The sequence below is a fragment of the Macrotis lagotis genome, chromosome 3 (assembly GCF_037893015.1).
Source record: "Macrotis lagotis isolate mMagLag1 chromosome 3, bilby.v1.9.chrom.fasta, whole genome shotgun sequence".
NCBI lineage: Eukaryota > Metazoa > Chordata > Mammalia > Peramelemorphia > Peramelidae > Macrotis > Macrotis lagotis.
The window spans coordinates 118660082-118678825 of record NC_133660.1 but is presented as its reverse complement, the minus strand read 5'-3'; the positions used below and the strand labels follow the sequence as shown (position 1 = coordinate 118678825).

Below are 18744 nucleotides of genomic sequence, written 5' to 3'. Positions count from 1 at the left end.
GCAATGACATATGACATTTTTAAAGTTTATAAAATACATTATATTATCTCATTTGATCTTCACAACAGCCCTGTAAGGTAGGTGCTATGAGGCTCTCCAAATTTATAAATGGGGAAATTGAGGCACAGACATTGAATGATCTGCCCTAAATCACCTGGCTAGTAAATTTCTAAAACAGGATTCTAATTCAAGGTCTTCTTGAATTCAAGTTCAGAGCCCTAGCCACTTAACCACCTAATTGCCTCCTTGCCATAGGGATCATTTAGTTACAAGTAACCAAACACACACACACAGAGAAACAAGAGAAAGACTTTTCTCAGAGAAAAGAAGACTCAAAAAGAAAGTGAGCTAGTCATATGGCAAGAAAAGGAAGGGATAATAACCAAGATAATAATAATAATAATAATAATAATAATAATCAAGATAATAACCAACTACTCTACTGGCAGCCATGCAGTGTCAAGAGAACTTGAGGAGAATTTACAAAGTCCTATTTTTTTATGCTGTGTTACTAAAAACTATAAAAGACATCTATCTCTTATTTAGGGGTCTTAGCTTTACTGAGGAAAAATAGTTCTATTTTATTGATAAACTTACATTTTATTAATAAATTGATTATTTTGGTAGGGGGAAAAAAAGAGAGATCTTGAAAAGGGCCTCTAAACCTATTTGTGTATCCTCTGCTTGGGATTTATAGCAAAAAGCCATCCAGAATAACAAGGCATGGATGAGTTGTGGTCTGAATTGCTTGAGTAGGTAGGTCATAGAGGTCATGGAACTGTCAAAACAGTTTCATAGATGTGTTATAGAGAGGCAAATATCAAAGTGTTAAAAGAGGAGGAAGACTAAAGAAAGGTTTCAGAGAGTAATTCAAAGAGGAGGTAGCATTTGAGTTCATTTTTAAAGGTCAACTTAAGGAAGGCATTAGCCTCAGTTTCCTCATTTGGAAAATGGAGGTAATATCTACATACCCCCACAAGAATTGTTATTATACAGACTGCCTTCTGTGTGTGTAGTGAGGGGGGTGGGGAGGGAAGCAAAATTAGGGGGAAAATTGTAAAATTCAAAATAAATAAAATTTTTAAAAAAGAATTGTTGTTAGAAAAGCATTCAGGGAATCACAATGCACTACCTAGTTATGAGGAAATATTTTTTATTATTTTATTGAAAAAAATTTACATGAATGACTAAAGTTCTGAGCTAAATGGGCCACCTTCAAGGTCAGGAAGACCAGATTTCAGTTCACACTTCTGACAAATACTCTTTGACCACAGGTTACTCGCTTAAAATCATATTTAAAGAGTTTTAAACTTTTATTTTTGTAGAGTTTTTTCCCCTTTTTCCCTTCCCTCCCCCCCCCAGGATAACAACTAATCTAATATAGGTTACAATTGGGGGGAATAGGAGAAAGAAAAAGCAAAAAAACAAATTATAAAGATGAAAATTGAAAACTTTCATCTACATTCAGATTCCATAGTTCTTTCTCTGGTTTTAGATGGTATTTTCCATCATAGGTCTTGTAGAATTGTCTTTGATTTATATATTGCTGAGAGGAGCTGAGTTTATCATGGTTGATCACCCCACATTGTTGTTGATAAAGTGTACAATTAATCAACTCTTTAAATCAAAAAATGTTAGATAAGGTGTTAGTGTGTATTGGTAGAGGGAATTTCCTAACCCAAGACTTTCCTGTACCAATGAAATAACTCTTATACCTATCTTTCAACTTAAATTCTAATTCCAGAATTAGAGTTAAAACTTTCCCTCCTAAAAAATGTCTTGTCACATTATTACAAGTATCACTAATGATTATCCATGTTCACTTCTTTTTATTTCCTCACATCAAAGCAAGTAAGTTAATAAACAGGCAAAAAAACCCTCCAAAAAAGAGGAATATAAGAGAAATGAAGAAAAACAATGAACTGAATAACTCATCAATACATCTCATAGTTGGTTCTTTGGATATAAAAACATACCACACTTGGATCACAGATGGAAGTTTAGAATCAAAGAAAGTTGGAAATTGAAGGTTCAGGATGCTAACTTGTTAGCTATAGAACTATAGGCAACTCATGCACTTAACTTCTCAGTCTCAGCAAAACAAAATAACACAAACAAAAAACCTTAGACTTAAAAAATAAAGCTATACTACTGATGTCACAGGGGTGTTGTGAAAGAAACTTTTATAAACCTTAATGTGCTATTAAAATTTGGGTTAAATTGATCTCAGTCATATAACAAAGAGAAGAACCCAATAGAGCTCCAGTACCATATACTTTGTCCTAAAAGGATAAAATCTGTAGTCCTTTCCAAAATAGTTTATCAGCTATCCACATGTAGCATGTTTCATTTTTTGCTCCCATGCAACTATATTTTGTCCCTATATTCCCCTCCACAAATTTATATTTCAATGCTCACATGGCTCCTTGACCCTACCAATGTCTACTATTTCTAATAGTATTGATTACAATCCATTCACACTTTTTCTTCCTGTATATCTCCTTTGCATGATCTTCCAATAATCTACTACAAATGGCCAGTTCAAAATTCTGAAGACTCCCTTGGTCTTCTAACATAGTATAAGTACCAATGCAAAACTTGTCCTTCTGTTACACCTTATTACTCATAACTGATCTATTTCACTCTCTAATCACTGAGTTTCACAATGACAGGACTAATTGATAAGCAGCTTCAATGATCCCAGGCTACCACACCAGGTTTCTTCTCACTGGAAAAAAGTTTTAAAGATGGTTAAAGATGGGGGGGGGGGGCAGGGAATAGGTCCAGAGTATAATCACCACACTTGACAATGAATGTTTCTTAAAAGGGTTTTGTTTTACCATCCCCTCCCCCCTTTGTGGATAAGGATAGACTGGAAAGGAGAAAAAATGCTGTTCAGTTTTCTAAATGCAATACAGCCCATTCTCTCCTTCCTATTCAATTTGGAAATTTAAATGCACTATTCAATTTATATAACAATCACTGTCCATTTGAAATATCCAAGATATATGTACTGATGAGCTAAATCCATAGGCTGTCTATCTAATGTATATCCTAGTCTTTTTATTAGGTTTCTGCAAGGCAAATGGGGTTAAGTGGCTTGCCCAAGGCTACACAGCTAGGTAATGATTAAGTGTCTGAGACCGGTCTTGAACCCAGGTACTCCTGACTCCAGGGCCTGTGCTTTATCCACTATGCCACCTAGCCACCCTATCCTAGTCTTGACGAAAGGCATCCCTCATTCCTTTAGTTTTTGCTTGTGAAGATTGGGTTAGTAAACTTTTTTTGAGTATTTGTGAACTCAGTAAGGAGGATCTATATTCCTCAGAGATTCAAAGAATCTATACAATATCTTCTGCAAATAGGAACATCTAGAGTATCTCATCATCTACAAAAATATTTCTTCCATTTGGACTGTCTTGAACCACCTCCATTAATGAAAACACATGTATGTATGTCTGTATATGTGTGTATATATATATATATGTGTGTGTGTGTGTGTGTGTGTGTGTGTGTGTGTGTGTGGTGTGTTATGCCTCATTTATTATTTAAAGAGAATCACTGCAGGAAAAGTGATTATTGTGGTTACATTCATCATGGAATACTAAGAGAACTCATATTTTTATTTATTTCTATTGAATCAAATGTTTTTTCTATAATCAAATAATAAACATATCATGATCTACTTTCTAAACATTTTAATCAGTTGTATGACTATAGAAAATCATTCACAAAAACCTGCTTCTCCCCTTTTCATAATTTCAAAAGGATAACATTGGTACATATGTTTATCATTATTTAAAGATTTTGTAGGAATGAGAAAATATTTCTGGTAGTTAATGGTGTCCCTTCAATGACCTGTGAGATTTTTTCCCCAGTTCTTCAGGTACCTTCCTTTATTTCAGATGCTTTGAGAATCAATCCCTGAGAAATACCAAAATCACCTCCTATACAGACTTCTGCTTCTGCTTGGTTTGTCCTATGATGGTATTTTTACTTCCTAGCACAATGGGGGACTTATGGGTTAGAATTCAGATATGCCAAGTTTTAATGTCATTTGTGATGGAACTAGTTCTTTATAGAAATTCAATTTAATTCAGTTCAACTTTTATTAAGTGCCTAGTTTGTGTACCAAGAACTGTGGTAGGAGTCAGGGATGCAGAGAAAATAAATATTTCTTTCTTTCTTTCTTTCTTTCTTTCTTTCTTTCTTTCTTTCTTTCTTTCTTTCTTTCATTCTTTCTTTCTTTATCTCTTTCTCCCCATATTCATCCATATGTCCTAAGAATGAATTGGTTTAACTGAGTGTCATAATAAGTTTTCTACAGAGCCCTTTTGCCCACCACTGTTCTATGTTTTTTTAAGAGGTTATGCAGTTTACAATTTTGTGCTATCCTTGCAAATGAATTTAAATTGCTTTCCATTGCTTTTTATTGACCATGTTGCTCTTCTTTTCATATCAAATATTTGGGAACCAAAACAGTTATTTGACTCATTCACCCTCCTTTCTATGGTGATTTCTCTACATGTTTTAATTTTTATAGGAAATGGTGATAGCCAAAAGAACTCCTGGTTGAGAAAATTCCCTTTACAAGTATAGTTTGAGACTTCTCTAATATAATTAGTCTTATAGAGAATAGCTTAGAACATTGAGAAGTTAGGAGACTTCCCTATGGTAATATAATAAACAGTGTCAAAGGTAATCCTTGAACCTAGGTATTCCTGGTTTTGTAATAAATGAGATTTGAGTGATTCTGATTATATTATTATCTTCTACTACATGAAATTCCTTCTTCAAAGCCCTGGCAATAAAAAAAGACAAAAATGGCAGTCCCTACTTTCAGGAAGTGAAGTTTTTAATTTCTATACACTAAAGATTATTGTAGATTAAGTTTTATGGATATATAAATTAGGTTGCCTACCCCTTCCTCTCCATTTCCATAATAATCAAATATTTGGAAAGTATGTAAAGCATATTTGGAAATCACATAAAATTATCCAGATGAGATGCTGAGAATAATGAAGACCAAGTTAGTTCTTTGCCACCATGCAGAAATGGTTATCAGTCATCAAATGCTTCTATTTTTTATAACAGTGTCACCTGCGACTGGACACAAAATCTCCAAAAAAGTCATAGAGATTCTCCTAACAAAGATATGATAAGTATATATGAACAAACAAGACAGGTAGTGGTCTGAGCAATGAGAAGACTCAGAGAATACAAGGACAAGCTTTTCAATAATCATCTATCTTATCTTCAAAAATATAGGATCCAGGAATCAATCTGAATTTGATTAATGACTAGTCAAAAGAATCAAACAATTGGATAATAGAATTTAGAGCAAGAAAAGATCTTGCAAATTATTTCAATTAAACATTTTATAAATGAAAAAGCTAAGACTCATAGAAGTTGATTGTATAAGACTGACAGGACTATATAGAGTTAGGAATTCAACTCAAGTATTTACATTCTAGATTATGTTCTCCTTCAGCTATTTAATCAAGGGTGCTGAACCCCAACTCAAACCAGATCTTGAAAGTAAATTGTTAAATTTTCTCCTTAGAACTCACAAACTCTACAATTCAGGGTTTGCTTTATTATTTCATTAATTGCCTTGATTTCAGAAAATAATGGGGAAAAATAGTATAGATTAAACTTAAAAGTTTATCATTTTTAAAGAACTAACTATTAAACATTTGTCCACACTTTCTTGAATATAGCCATAAACTCTATTAATAGGTTACCTTTGTATAGTGCATTAAGATTTGTAAGGCATCTTGTATGTATTATTTCATTTAGAGCTTTCCCAAAACTCTGATTAAATGTTCTATATGATTCAAAACTCAATGTGATTGTCCTTTATGGCAGGAGAAACATGGATAAAATGCAGGGTTAGTCATTAGAATATTATGGTTTAAATGTTGCCTCAGACATTTATAAGCTATTTGACCAGGGCCAAGTCCATTATACCAGTCTGAGCCTAAAGCAGCAATTTAAGACATTTCTAGCAAGTCCTAGATGACTCACAGTCTGTTTGTAGAAGGAGTGCCCATACCAATAAAATCATAGGGCCTTGATTTTTAAGGTAAAGGAAGGAGTCACTCAATAAGCTCCTCTAAGGGTTGTCATGAAGATAAAATTAGATGTATTTGTAAAATGTTTCTCAAACCTTAGTGTTATGCAAATAATAGTTATAATAATTATAATCTTGACTGCTATTGTTTCAGACATTGTGCTAAGAACTTGCCCCCCACCAAAAAGTACCTGCTCTCAAGGAGTTCATAATTGCCATGGTAGGACTTCAAAATACTTTCTAATTCCCCCCCCCCGAACAGAAAATCTAATCCTGATAATAGGAGTGACAGCAATAATAAACAGTTCTTATTGAAGTGATCCTTTAAGATTAACAATGGTTTCCTCTCAACAAACTATGCGAGAAAAAGAATACAAATTACTGTGATTCCTGAAAATACACCCTAGCATGATTTTTTCAATATGCTCATAATGTAAGACCCATTCCAAAAATAAGTCCCTTCTAAGATCATCAGTCAAACAGACACAGTTAGTATGTCCATTGCAACACACAACAGATGTACTGAATTATAAAATAATATTAATATATAATTAAACATAAATATCATTATTGATAGTAATACTTAAAATAAATGATAATATAAATTATAATTAAATATTTATAAATACCCAAGTAGGTGCCTTTGGATGAAAGGTAATGTGCATTTAAACATGAACTCAAAATTTATTGCCAAATGACCTTTCAGAGTACTGACTCAACTCGTGAATAATATGGGTACTTTATAATGTCACTAAGAGCAAAAAAGATAAAACTGAATATGTTTCAGGCATTTATGTTCTTGAAACCAAAAAAGTCTGTTGCCCACAAGCAGTTATGGGGTTGATTTAATGTGGCTACTTGTTTTTCAAGGTGGCCAAAGAAGTCTGCTAGGCTGGAATTCTGCCAGCACTCACTGCTCTAAAGACAGGAAGAGCTTCCCTATAGAGAGAAGAATAAATCAAACAATGATTCCTGTAGAAATGACTGCCTAACTCTAGATATCCCCTGAAAAAAAGATCTTTTGTATATATACTGTCAAGTCTTACTTTTGGGGAAATTAAGTCTTATTTTCCCATTTTGTAGATGAGGAAACAAATTCTTAGCAATTAAATAATTATAGATCTGATGATCCTGCAAATAGAGAGTGATTGAGGCAATATTCAAATTTGGGTTTCTTGATTTCAAGTTCAGGGCTCTGTCCAATATACCTATGCTTCTTCTCCACACAAGGAAACACACTATCAGGCTCCTATACCCTAAGTCTTGTCAGCATTATTTAAGCAAATGAAAAATTCAGCAATTAGCACTATTCATGATATTTTGTTCAGGATCTTCCTATAATCCCAACCATCATTAACTTCATGAACAATTTAATTTTGTTCAACCCTTCATAACAACTGTAAAAAAAGCTTTGAGGTTATTTTTTTATGTTGAAGAGACAAATTTTTAAACATTATAATTTTAATTAAAGAATCCACCTAACTTTTTGTTCATCTATTTCTAATCCTTTCATGAGAGCACATCAAGGAAATTCGAAGTCAATCCAACAATGACAATGCCCCCACCCCTGCCCCATCTCCTATGTGTAACAGTAAGTCTGGCTACAGGCATTTTTTGTATTTCTGTGTTATTACAATTGAACTTTTAATTTATATTCAACATTTGCACACAAGACACTTTGTTATAAGAAAACAAGTTAAAATCAGTGTTGCACCTTCCCAATTGTTGATTTGTTCTAAAGAACATTAAACGGAAGTCAGTTGAGACATCACCCAAAACAGATATTTGTCTTTCTGATTGCCTTCTTACAGTTTTTGTTCTCTTTCATCACGTTTTAAGAAATTGATTAATCTTTCCTATATGAAGAAAATAGCTTTACATGGGTTCCTGGACATGGAATTCTAAAGTCTAAGATCATTTTATTCAATGACTCAAGCAATATTTTGGACTAATACTTTATTCTTATTATATAAAAAGTGAGAATATAGTGTATTAGAGTGAAGGCTATATTTAGACCCAAAAAGACTAAGTTTCAAATCTCACCTTAACACTTAATAGACATGACATCTTGGACTGAGTGATAACCAACTATTTTCCTATGTAGGGCAAGTAATACAAAATGATTTAAAAATTAATCTTGCAATTCATGAGAAAATAATACAAGAAAACAAATTGAACTGAGTAGGAAGAGATTAATTACTAAAGTGATTTCTATGTTATCTAGGAATGCATATATTAAATTTTTTCACCCTCTAAAATTAATTTCTACAAGAAAAAAATCTGTTTGTCCCACCTGAGTGTAGAAGTAGCCCTTTATCAATCAACCCTCAAAGGTCTTAAATAGCAGAGGGAGTTCCCTTATTTATACTTATAGGGACTTGACATATTGACTTTACTCAAAACAGTCTTCTGTTCAATCTTTCATCCAAATTTAACTCTTTCAGTCTCACAAGTAGCAATCAGAAATGAAGAATACATATTTCTAATTATAATGACACTATCACTACAATCATGACCTAAGAATAAGTTTAGTTTTCCAGCAAGAGGGCACAAGGTACGATGTTATGAGGGGTTATTCTAATTTGTCACTCTGCTTGGCAATATAGTAGGCATTTCCAAATCTTTCATTGATTTTTTTAATATAACAGGTTTAAAATGTAAATAGACTTTCAAACATAGCTATATGAACAGAAACAGTTTTAAAGTTACAAAAAATTTTACTAAAAGCTATGTGATTTTTTTTCAAATCATTGCAAAAACTTGAAAGGTCAATGGGAGAATAAATTTTTATTTTGAAATTAATTTGAAAACTAAAATTCCAAGTAAATATTATTTTTAAAAATAATGTGTATAGGAATTTAGAAATGCATTGAAAAACTATGGACTGATGTAAAATGAAGTAAGCAGAACCAAAGAAGCAAGATACAAAAGCGCTACAATAATGTGGAAAGAAAAGCAAAAAACAATCCAAACTTTTCAGAAAACTTAATGAGCAAACTTGGTCCCAAAAGAGAAGTCTGAGAAGTCATCTCCTATGTTTCTTTGCAGAAGTATGAGATTATAGATATTGGATGCAATATATGATTTTACAGTTCTAAAATTAAATTACTTTAGCTGAGCTGATTTTTCCTCTTAATTTTTTTGTATAGTGCAGTAATTTTTAAACTTTTTGGTCTCAAGAATCCTTTAATTCCTTAAAAATTTTCAAGAATCCAAAAGAAACTTTACTTATGATAGACAGATTGACAGCTAGGCAGATAGATTACTATATAGTGCATAAGAAAATTAAATAAAGCTAATGGTTTTAAAAAATGTATTTAAGAATAATTTAACAAATCCATTACATACTCTCATAAATAACATATTTTTAGGAATAAACATGACTATATTTTACAGAATAAAGGAATTCATTGAGAGTGACATGGTTTTTCATGTTATTGCAAGTAACTCATATCTGACTTATTAAAAGATAACTAGATTTTCATATCTACTTCTGTAATCATTGTTGGTTATGCTTTGAATGATTGGAGTATATGAAGAAAATCTAGTCTCCCACAGATATATAGTTCAAAAAAAGGAGGTTTATTTTAATAGGCAAATAAACATAATATTTTTCTAAAAAGAGTTTTGACCTCATGAACCTTCTGAAAAGATCTTGGGAACCCCACTGGTTCAAGGTTCACACTTTGAGAACTAGTGTTATTGAAGATGGTACAGTAACACATTGGAAAATGTAGGTAATTTTAAAACAAAAGATGTAAATAACAAAATAAAGCGAGAAAGAGAGAGAGAGAGAGAGAGAGAGAGAGACACAGAGACAGAGACAGAGACAGAGACAGAGAGGGAAGGAAGGAAGGAAGGAAGGAAGGAAGGAAGGAAGGAAGGAAGGAAGGAAGAAAAAGGTAAGGCCTGGGGGTATTGAAGTACAAAATCATAGAATGGCAAAGTTAAGGAACCTTAAAAGTCACCTAATCATACCCCATCATCTTATTGATAAGGAAACTGGGGTCTAGTGAGAAATTTTTTTCATTTATAATAGTCAAAAGTGGAGTCCAGACCTTCTAACACCCAGTTCAGTATACTTTACATTTTAATACAACACCTCAAAAGCAGATAGAAAAAGGGGATTGGAGAAAGGATAGAAACTGTGATTCAAGGAGGGAAATAACATTATATATATATATATATATATATATATATATATATATATGTGTGTGTGTGTGTGTGTGTGTGTGTGTGTGTGTGTGTGTGTGTATTTATATTTATATACATATATATATATATATATAAAATTAAAATGATTTTTTATGTTCAGACAGAATAGCTGACTGTGAGATTAAAATAGCCAGGAATTATATCTGGCTAGTTAACCGTTAAGAGCTTAAAAGCAAAAGAGAGGTAGAAAAATTCTCTAGGCTCCAAATTTAGAAAAATTCATTTCCATAGACCCTTGTTAGGGTCACATAATCAGAAAGTACAAGAGGAAACTCCTTAAAGTGCAAAGGAGAGAAATTCTGTATGATTTTAAAAAGAGAAAGATTCCTTCTCAATTTCAATGTATTTCCACAACTAAAATTTCTATGGAGAAATGTCTTAAATACACTTTGTTATTTTTTTTATTCCTATTAAGCACCTACAAGGAAGACAATTGAATACCTGTTTTTAAAGTATATTGTTAAGTATTCTTGGTACCATTTGATGACTTTTGTTTAGGATATATTTTTTTTTCTCTCTTGACATACATTATTGAAAATACAAAGGCTATTTTGCCTTACACTCCAATACAGTATTGTTTTATGTCTGTCCATAAAACCTCATTTCCATCTCGTAGAACCTCACAAAATCTTTTCATTTTGTTATAAAGGAGTATGTGATACTGTTTTATGACTGCTTTAAGGTAGTACAGTATAATGGACTCCCCCCACCTTCTTTACCAAAGACTTTCATAATATGAAAAGTGGCATAGTTCTAGATTAATGAATGCAAATTTTCATGGCTCTTTGAGTTGTGTATTAATTCTTTTTGGTTAGGTTTTTTTTTTTTTTTTTGCAAGGCAAATGGGGTTAAGTGACTTGCCAAGGCCACACAACTAGGTAATTATTAAGTGTCTGAGACCAGGTTTGAATCTAGGTAATCCTGACTCCAGGGCCGGTGCCCTATCCACTACGCCACCTAGCTGCCCGTCTATTAATTCTTAAAATTATCTGATGATCAATTTTCCTGGTTCAACTCATATCTATACCCTTTGTCTATATAGACTTATTGCCCTAATAATGAGAAAATTTTCATGAGTTACAAATATTTACTTCTCATGTAGGAATGTAAACAGTTTAACCTTATTAAGGTAGTTTATGATTTTCCTTTTCTACTTCTTTAATACTTTTCTTGATTGAAATCCATTTCATTTAATGTCCATTTCCCTCCTTGAAGATTATACTCAGTTTTGCTGGTTATGTGATTCTCGGTTATAATCATAGCTCTTTTGTTTTAAGAATATCAAACTCTGGGGCAGATAGGCGGCGCAGTGGATAAAGCATTGGCCCTGGAGGCAGGAGTACCTGGGTTCAAATTCGGTCTCAGACACTTAATCATTACCTAGCTGTGTGGCCTTGGGCAAGCCACTTAACCCCATTTGCCTTGCAAAAACCTCAAAAAAAAATATCAAACTTGGGGCGGCTTGAGAAAATATTTAATGCAGACAGTTCGAATATCATGAAACCACAGTCGGAATAATACAAGATTTAGCAGTTTCTACATTAAAGGATCAGAGAGCTTGGAGTTTGATATTCTTTTTTTTTTTGCAAGGCAAATGGAGTTAAGTGGCTTGTCCAAGGCCACACAACTAAGTAATGATTAAGTGTGTGAGACCGGGTTTGAACTCCGGTACTCCTGACTCCAGGGCCAGTGCTCTATCCACTGTGCCACCTAGCCACCCCGAGTTTGCATCAGATGTCACAAATGGAAAGTAATGACTCTAAGAGACATCAAGAAAGAAGCAACAGGGGCAGCTAGGTAGTGTGGGTGGCAGATATGAGTTGAATATGAAGGAATGATATCTAAAAAAATAAAATTAAAAGTTGTGAAAGAGGAGAAAGGGAAAGGGAAATGGAATAAATTATCTCATAAAAGAGTCAAGAATCATCCTTTACAGTGGTGTGAGAATATAGGGGAGGTGGTAGGGAAGACAAATTACAATTATCTCAAAGAGGGAATAATAGACTCATTTGAGTGTAGATATCTATCTTACAATATAACAAGGTAGGATGAGAAAGGAATAAGAAAAAGGGGTAGGAATGATAAAAAAAAGTGGGTGGATTAAGGAAGGCAGTAGTCAGAATTAAAATACTTTTCAGAAGGCACATAGTAAAAGGAGAGAATAAAACAAACAAGGGGAAATAGAATGGAGGGAAATATAGTTAGCAATCAAACTGTGAAAAAAGTTTGAAGTGTCTCTTATTAAGGCCTCATTTCTCAAATATATAGAGAACTGAGACATTTATAAAAATAAGAGGCATTTCTTAATTGATAAATTATTTAAATTTATAAATGGTCACTTGTCAGATGAAGTAATCAAAGATATGAATAGCAATATGAAAACTGCTTTAAATCATCACTGATTGGAGAAATGCAAATTAAAACAATCCTGAGATCATGCTTCATGACTGTTAGATTATCTAATAGGACACACAAAAGAAGATGATGAATGCTGGAGGGGATGTTGAAAAATTGAGCTAGTAATGCACTGATGATGGAATTGATTGAAGCATTCTGGAGAGTAATTTGGAAATATGCACAAAGAGTTATAAATAATGAATAACCTTTGATCTAGCAATACCACTACTAGTTCCGTTTCTCAGATGAGAGATAAAAAGGAAAAGGGCCTATGTGTATGAAAATATTTACAGCAACTCTTTTCTAGTGGCAAAGAATTGGAAATTGAGAGGACACCCATCAATTGGGGAATGTCTAAACAAATTGTAGTATGTGATCATGATGAAATATTATTGTGCCATAAGAAATAATGAACCATGGGGGTTGGGAGGAGGGAAGCAAGATTAGGAGAAAAATTGTGAAACTCAAAAATAAATAAAATCTTTGAAAACAAAAGAAATAATGAGCCAGGTTGCTCTCAAAAAAAAAATCTGAAAAGATATGAACTGATTCAAAGTGAAATCAGTAGAACTAAAAGTATATTTATACATAGTAACAACAATATTGAAAAATGATCAACTTTGAATGCAATTTTCAACAATATAATGATTCAAGACAATTCTTAAATAATTATGAAGAAGAATGCTATCCATGTAAAGAGAAAGAACTAATAGCCTGGATACAGGCTATTTTACCTTATTTTCTTCAGGTTTTTTGTTTATATTTTCATTTATAACATGATTAATATAGAAATGTTTTGTATGACTACACATATATAACCTATATTATATCGCTTGCCTTCTCAATAAATAGGGTGGGGAGAGTGACAGAGAATTTTGAACATTTAAAAATATTCAGACTCAGAGAGTTAGGACAATCCTATTAGACTGGCTACGGACAATGCTATCCCCCTTCAGTGGAAGGGAAAACAAAACATTTAAAAATCAATGTTAAAAAATTGCTTTTACATGTAATTGAGAGTATAATACTAAATAAAAAAAGATGACCTAGAATTTCATTCTAGAATCCATATAAATAATGAATAGGTGATAGTGCACCTAAATCCTGGTAAAAGAACACTGGTCAATTGCCATAAATGTCTATACATATAGAAATACATGTATATACATATATGTATGTATATAGGCAGGTATGTTTATGGATATCCAAATATATGCATATATATGCATACTGATGTATGAGTATATGTATATACATGTCAATTTTATATTTTATATATATATAACATATATAGAGAGACCTATATAGATTTAAGTCACTCTATAACATAAACAAAATTGAAAATTATGCCTTTTTTTTTTGCAAAGAGTATTTGTATCCTATTTACTCAGTAGGAATTCCACAACTCAGGAAACTCTTGCACAGGGTTGATAAGTCAAGGTAGTTTTAAGAATCCTTCTGAGTTTAAAAAAGAGATTTTACAAGGTGTTTATACAATTATTCATTTTGTTTTTTAAAATATCAATGAAAATATTTGATAAGTTTTAGTATTATGACAATAACTTCAAATAACTTAGGTAACAATCTCATAATTTCCACAAATCATAGCCAAATAAATTCTAGATGAAACTTCCTTCAATTATAGATAAAAACTAGAAGGTTTTAAGTTCTTAAATTATAATTTTTCAGCAAATAGTCAACAGGGCTGATAAAATTACCTACGAGTTATCTATGCCCTTTGTTTTACATTCTTTTAATAGTACAATTAACTTTTAATTTTATTTTCCTCAATTACATATAAAAATATTATAACATTCTTTTTTAAAATTCTTGAGTTCTGAATTCTCTCCCTCCTCATCTCCCTTTGAGAAGGCAAGCAATTTGAGACAGGTTATACATGTGTGGACATGCCAAACACATTTATATGTAATTTTGTGAAAGAAAATACAATAGCAACAAAGAAAGATTTTTTTAGCTTTCTAAGTATGTTCATTTGAACTGCCTTTTTAGAAATACAGTTCTCAAAATTCATAAGTATCATCATATCAAAAGCAATTTATATATCCACCCACTATGTAAGCTCCTTTCAATTGACCTAAGAGAAAGAAATCTCAGGAGTTACAAGTATTCTCTTCCTGTGTAGGGATGTAAATAGTTCAGTCTTATTGTCTTACGTTTTTTTCTTTCCATTTAACTTTTTTCTTTTATTGATAATTTATTTTTTCAAATGCATGGTATGAAAGATTTTCAACATTCATCCATATGCACACATATATTTTTAAGTTACAAAATTTTCTTCCATCCCCCTTCCCACCTGCTTTCCCTCAATAGTGAACAGTCAGGTTATTATACTTACACATGTGTGTTAAACATGTTTATAGATTAGTCATTTTTGATATAAGGATTAACGAAAAGAAATACATAAGGGACATATTTTTACAAGTTAGTGTAGTGTTCATCAGATTCTAAAGGATTTTTTGGTTTGGTTTGGTTTGGTTTGGTTTTTCTTCCACTGAAGGGGAATAGCATTGGCCATAGCTGGTCTAATAGGCTTGTCCTAGCTCTCTGAGTCCAAACCATTTATGGTTTCTTATACAATAATAGTATTTTATAATATTCATATACCATAACATTTTCAACCATTCCCCAATTGATGGGCACCCCCTCAATTTCCTATTCTTTGCCACTACAAAAAGAGCTATTATGAATAATTTGGGACATGTGGGACTTTTGTTATTTTTTGTAATTTCTTCTGGATATAGGCCTAGAACTGGAATTGCTGGATCAAAAGGTATGAACAGTTTTATTGCCCTTTGGGCATAGTTTCCTAGTGCTCTCCAGAATGGTTGGATCAGTTCACCACATGGTCAGCAATCCAATCCTCCCACAACTCTCCAACATTGATCATTTTCCCTTTTTTGTCATCTTAGCCAATCTCATAGGTGGGAAGTGATAACTCATAGTACTTTTAATTTGCAGTTCTCTAATGAATAATGATTTGGAGCATTTTTGTCATATGATTATATATAACTTTAATTTCTTCATTTGAAAACTCTTTTCATATCTTTTGATCATTTCTCAATTGGGAATTGACTTGTAACCTTATAAATGTAATGCAGTTCTCTATATAGTTCAAAAATAAGACCTTTATCAGTTGTAAAGATTGTTTCCCAGTTTTCTGCTTTCCTTCTAATTTTGGCAGCATGGATTTTATTAATGTAAAAACTTTTTTATTTTAATATGGTCAAAATCATGCATTTTGCAGTTTATAAATATACTTTGCTTCTTATTTAGTCATAAATTTGCTCACTTTTCATAGATTTGAGAGATAAAGGTATTTCTTGGTCTATTATTGCCCTTTATGTCTAAATCCTATACCCATTTTGACTTTATTTTGTTATGGGGTATAAGATGTGGGTGTATGTATAGATTTTGCCATACTTTTCCAGTTAACACTTTTTTTTTCAAATAGTGATTTCTTATCCCAGAAGCTAATACAAACTGCCCAAATCCATTAATCTATTTCTTAATCAGTACAGGTAGTTTTGATGACTACCTCTTTATATTATAGTTTTAGATCTGGTTGAGCTATGCCAACTTCTTATACATTTTCTCCCCAGTTCCCTTGCTATTCTTTTTTTTATTTTTTATTTTTTAGGTTTTTGCAAGGCAAACAGGGTTAAGTGGCTTGCACAAGGCCACACAGCTAGGTAATTATTAAGTGTCTGAGACCAGATTTGAACCCAGGTACTCCTGACTCCAGGGCCAGTGTTTTATTCACTACGCCACCTAGCCACCCCTCCCTTGCTATTCTTGACCTTTTGTTGCTCCACTATTTTTTCTAGCTCATTAAAATAATTATTTCATAGTTTGATTAGTGTGGCACTGAATAAATAATTTAATTTGGATAGAATAGTCATTGTAATTATTTTAGCTCAACCTAACCATGAACAATTGACATTTTCCCAATTATTTAGATCTGATTTTATTTGGATGAAAACTTCTTTATAATTGTTTTCATACAGTTTCTGGATTCAACCTGGGAGGTAGATTTCCAAATATTTAATGCTGTCTACAGCTACTTTAAATGGAATTTCTCTTTATATCTCTTGCTCTTGGAATTTGTTGCTCATATATAGAAATACTGGTGATTTATATGGGTTTATTTTATATCCTGCTACTTTGCTGAATTTGTTAATTGTTTCAGGTAGCTTTTTAGATGATTATCTTGATTTTCTAGGTATACCATTATATCTTCTGAAAAATGTGAAAGCTTTGCTTCCTCATCACCAATTCTGATTCTTTCAATTTCTTTTTCTTCCCTTATTGCTAAAGCCAATGTTTCTAATACTATGTTGAATAGTAATGGTAATAATGGACATCCTTGTTTCACCCTGATCATATTAAAAATGCTGTGAGTTTATCCCTATTACATATAATATTTGTTGATGGTTTTAGATAGATACTACTTATTATTTTAAGGAAAACTCCATTCATTGCTAAACTTTCTAATATTTTTAATAGGAATGAATGTTGTATTTTGTCAAAGACTTTTTCATCATCTATTAAGATAATCATATGATTTGCTTTTGCTATTGATATGTTGAATTATGTTGAGTGTATTCCTAATATTGAACCATCCCTGTCTACCTGGTATAAATCCTACCTGTTCATGATGTTTTATCCTAGCAATAACTTGCTGAAATCTCATTGCTAAAATTGTATTTAAGATTTTTGCATCAATGTTCATTATAGAGATTGGCCTATAATTTTCTTTGTCTTGGTTCTTCCTGGTTTAGGTATCAGCACCATGTTGGTGTCTTAAAAGGAATTTGACAAAACTTCTATTTTTAAAAATAACTTATTTAGAATAGGAATTGATTGTTCCTTAAATGTTTAGTACAATTCACATGTAAATCCATCTGGAATTGGAGACTTTTTCTTAGGGAGCTTATTGATAGTTTCTTCAGTTTCTGAAATGGGGTTATTTAAGTATGTTATTTCCTCTTCTGTTAATCTGAGCAGTTTGTAGTTTTGTAAATATTCATCCATTTGATTCAAGTTATCAAATTTATTAGCATACAATTGGTCAAAGTAGCTCTGCATTATCTCTTTAATTTTCTCCTCATTGATAGGTCACCCTTTTCATTTTTGATACTGGTAATATGATTATCCTCTTTTGTTTTTTAAATCAGATTAACTAAAGTTTATCTATTTTATTAGCTTTTTAAAAAACAACTCTTAGTTTTATTTATTAGGTCAATAGTTTTCTTGCTTTCAATTTTATTAATCTCTCCCTTGATTTTCAGAATTTCTAATTTGGCATTTAATAAGGGATCCTTAATTTGTTCCTTTTCTAACTTTTTAGTAGCATACCCAATTCAATGATGCCCTCTTTCCCTATTTTATTCATATAACCATTTAGATATATAAACTTTCCCCTCAAAACTGCCTTGCTGTATACCATAATTTTGGTATGATATACCATTATTATCATTTTCTTGGATATAATTATTATTTCTATGATTTGCTGTTTGATCCATTCAACTTAAAATTAAGTTATTTAGTTTCCAATTAGTCTTTGGTTTATTTTTCCATGACCTTTTATTACACATAAATTTTACTGCATCATAGTCTGAGAAGTATGCATTTATTATTTCTGCCTTTCTGCATTTGATTATAAGGTATCTATGCCTTAGTAAACGGTCTCCATTAAATTTTCTACAGAGGTCTATCATATCTAAGTTTTCCAAGATTTCATTTACCTTCTAAACTTCCTTCATGTTTATTTTGTGGTTAATTTTATCTAGTTCTGAAAAGAGGGAGGTTGAGGTCCCCTATTTTTAAGGTTTTGCTGTCTACATCTCCTTGTAATTCACTCAGCTTTTCCTCTAGAAATTTGTATGCTACACCACTAGGAGCATACATGTTTAATAAGGATATAACTATATTACCTATGGTGCCTTTTAAAAAGATGTAGTTTCCTTCCTTCCTGCAAGACAGCTAGGTGGCACAATAGAGAAAGCACTAACCTTGGAGTTAGGAGGACAGGAATTTGA

At 32.1% G+C, this 18744-nt stretch overlaps 1 protein-coding gene across 2 annotated transcripts in view; it reads right to left on the bottom strand.

Annotated features, from left to right (window-relative positions):
- The window catches only part of IQCM (IQ motif containing M), a 620635-nt gene that overhangs the window by 337867 nt on the left and 264024 nt on the right, over positions 1 to 18744 (bottom strand). The gene's annotated exons all lie outside the window — the stretch shown is intronic.